General features: G+C 46.8%; 1 protein-coding gene across 4 annotated transcripts in view; it reads left to right on the top strand.

Moving 5' to 3' along the window:
* Positions 1 to 3792, top strand: part of DHRS7B (dehydrogenase/reductase (SDR family) member 7B) — a 47570-nt gene that overhangs the window by 4595 nt on the left and 39183 nt on the right. The window lies entirely within an intron of this gene.

Genomic DNA, 3792 nt, shown 5'->3' with positions numbered 1-3792 from the left:
GTCCATTCTGAAGGAGATCAGCCCTGGGTTTTCTTTGGAAGGAATGATGCTAAAGCTGAAACTCCAATACTTTGGCCACCTGATGCGAAGAGTTGACTCATTGGAAAAGACTGTGATGCTGGGAGGGATTGGGGGCAGGAGGAGAAGGGGACGACAGAGGATGAGATGGCTGGATGGCATCACTGTCTCGATGGACGTGAGTCTGAGTGAACTCCGGGAGTTGGTGATGGACAGGGAGGCCTGGCGTGCTTCGATTCATGGGGTCGCAAAGAGTCAGACACGATTGAGCAACTGAACTGAACTGAACTGAATGTGTGGCATATACTATGCCATGTAGTCAAAAAGAAAGTACGTTTTTAGTTCCATTTTTACAGATGAAGAAATTGAGACTTGGGGAAGTTAAATGGTGTGTCTAAAAAAGGAAGATCTAAGCGAAGATGGAAACAAAGTTAAATGGGGAGTTCTGGGGGATGTGGAATGCCACAGGAAGGGGGAAGCAGGTGACCCCGGGATGCTGGAGGACACTAGACCAAAGGGCCATTTTGTCATTAAGGTATGGAGTTTCCTACTAGAAAGGAAGAGCAGTTGTCCTAAAGGCGAAAACCTGTTGTTCTAACTGCATGTCCTGGACTGAGGTCAGCACTGCTGGACCAAAGTCCTTTAGGTTTTGAAGCCCAGGTTTGGAATTTCCTTCCCTGAAATAATGGATTCCTCACGTGCTTTGCTTTGAGAGAACCTGACGCTGTGCCCAGAGTCCAGGAAGTAAATATGTGATCACCTCACATCCTCCAAGAGGCTTGGTTCTATGCTGTTGCCGTTTAGTTGCTAGGTTGTGTCAGACTCTTTGAGACCCCATGGCCTGTAGTTCGTCAGATAGACAGATCTATTTCATGATTCTTTTAGATGATACATTCCTGTAGTATCATCTAAAAATATTTTTTTTATTCTGTAACTTCCCTGGTGGTCCAGTGGCTGACTCTGCACTTCCAGTGCAGGGGGCCCAGGTTCAACCCCTAGTCAGGGAACTAGATCCCACATGCTACAACTAAGTTCTCACACTGCAACTAAGAATTCTTCTTGCAGCAATGGAAGATCGAAGGTCCTGCGAGCTGCAACTAAGACCTGGTGCAGCCAAATAAATAAAAATAAATAAATATTTTTAAAGTATTTTTTATTCAGATTTGCAACTATATGTTTGCATTAGGGAGCTATAGTTGTGCCTGAGTCTAGAGCATGGAATGTGTCTTCCCTACCACATACACTCCTCTTTTTCTCCATTTTCTAAGAAAATAATATTTAATAGTCACCGAGAGTCTTAGTGCTATGCTAAGCAGTTATCGGATTATTCAGTCCTACAATAATCCTGTAAAGTAGGAATATTTATCTTCATTTATAGTGGAAGAAGTGAACTCAGGGATGGGAAGAAATTTATCCCTGAGATAGTAAGGGCAGAGTCAGTTTCATGTCACTCCGAAAGCTAGTGCTTATCTGTATATTTCATTCATCCCTTCACTCACACATATTTAAGGAACAGCTGGTTTGTTCCAGCAGTTGCTGTATATTGGAGATACAATGATGGCCAAAGCAGATACAGCCCCTGTCCTCAAACAGCAACTTGGGTTGAAGTAGTAACTCATCAGCAATGAGTCTAGCATGGGAGACAGAACGGAAATAGAAAATGACCAATTAAACACTGACGGTGGTGGTGGTACCCACTGTGGGGACAGTAGAGGGGGCTGTGAGGATGTATAATGGGGCCACTGGCAGCAGCTGAGGTGAGGAAGGACAGGGTCAGCTTTCCTGAGCAGGTAGTATTCAGCTGAGACCTTAAGGACAGACTTGGAGTTCAGTTGAGCAAAGAGTGAAGAGAAGGAAGACCCACATGAGACCCCAAGGGTCAGAGGGGCCATGTCTGGTCCTTATGGGCCAGCGGTAGAGAGTGCTTCCAAGGCAGACGCAGACGCAGACGCAGCTTGGAGCTCATTTGAGCAATGCTGTGCCCCAGGGTGTATTTGTTTCCCTGGTAGCTCAGTTGGTAAAGAATCTGCCTGCAATGCAGGAGACCCTGGTTCAATTCCTGGGTTGGGAAGATCCGTTGGAGAAGGGATAGGCTACTCCCTCCAGTATTCTTGGACTTCCCTTGTGGCTCAGCGGATAAAGAATCCACCTGCAATGTGGGAGACCTGGGTTTGATTCCTGGGTTGGAAAGATCTGTTGGAGAAGGGAAAGGCTACCCACTCCAGGATTCTGGCTTGGAGTAAACTGGATAGTTCATGGGGTCGCAAAGATGTGGACACACCTGAGCAACTTTCACTTTCATATAATCAACTCCACAGACTGTGTCATTATTCCAGCTCCTGGTCTCCTCCTTCGGACATGGTTAGGCCTCTGGTTGCCTTGGCTGGGGACGGGTGTCTGGAGGAGCAGAGACCTCAGTGTCGGTAACTTGTGTGGCAGAACTGATAAACAGGTATTGCCAGTGTTGTATTTCATCCTGTTTGTCTCTGGTTTGCAAAATTATTTAACATTTTTTAATCTCATGATGGTCCAAGTCCTATGTTAGCTACCGAGGGTACAAACGTACATTTATTTGCCTTCCATTTAAGAGGCTACAGTTGTTCTATCAATATTACTCTTCAGATGTGTCTATTTACCACCTGCTGTGTGCTGAGCATTGTGCTAGGGACATAGCATGAGCAAACAGACATGGTCTCTGTCCTCCTGGAGTTTAAGGCCCCACTTGGGGCTGGAGGACAGAGAAGCAGGGGGAGTGAGTCAGGGAGATGGGGCTGGACAGGTAGGCAGGGGTCAGACCTTGCAGGCCTTACAGGTCGTGACAGTTGTCCAGGGCTTCTGCTCAGAACGGCGGGAGGCCATTGAAGAATGTCAGTCAGGAGAACAGAACCAGCAGGTGTATTTATGAAAGATCACTCTAGCTCCTCCTTTGGTGGGGGTGGACGTCGTGGGTGTGAGAGCTATTTAACAGGTAGGATCAGTGGTAATACGTTCATTCTGGGCTGAGACAGAAGAGGGAAGTTCAGGGCTGACTTGTTTTCTGACCTGTGTGCCTGAGATCAGAACCCAGAGGAAGGACTTAAGTTCAGTTTTGAGTAAGATGGCTTTGCAGTAATCCAGGTGGGGTGTCACACAGCATGTGGAATCTTAGCTCCCCAGCCAGGGATGGAACCTCTACCCCATGCAGTGGAAACGTGAAGTCCTAACCCCTGGGCTGCCAGGGAAGTAAGTCCCCACCTTTTCCTTATTGAGGGAGCTGTCAAAGTGGGACCAATGAAGTGGTCTAATGAGAATACAGTTTAGCTACATTTATGTTGAGGAAAGATAAAAATAAGATCTCCTGCCACCCTGGAAAATACCGTCCACAAATGTGGAGAAGGAAGTATTCTGTTATTGAACAGGCACTAACGGAAAGTGGGATGCAATATAGGTAGTCTGCTAATGAGACGAGGAAACAGAGAACAAAGCCTTACCATTTACGGACCATTGCATACATAGTCTCAAGGCTAATGATAGTTTGTCTCCTTGTAAAAAGGTGAGACAGCACCATTTCCTGTCTGTGCTTTCATCCTAAATTCACCTGGTGATTGGGGTGGCCGTCTGTGCTATGATTCTGAAGGAAAAATAAAGCATCCTTAGTTTCTTATTTATTTATTTGGCTGCACTGGGTCTCCATTGCTGTGCCTGCACTTTCTCCAGTCGTGGCGGGCGAGAGCTACTCCCTAGCTGTGGTACGCTGGCTGCAGTAGTTGGGGCTCGTGGGCTCTAGAGCGTGGG

This window comes from Bison bison, unplaced genomic scaffold, assembly GCF_000754665.1.
Source record: "Bison bison bison isolate TAMUID 2011002044 unplaced genomic scaffold, Bison_UMD1.0 scf7180017864180, whole genome shotgun sequence".
Classification (NCBI taxonomy): Eukaryota; Metazoa; Chordata; class Mammalia; order Artiodactyla; family Bovidae; genus Bison; species Bison bison.
The sequence above is the reverse complement of the archived record's forward strand: the minus strand, read 5'-3'. Positions and strand labels throughout refer to the sequence as shown.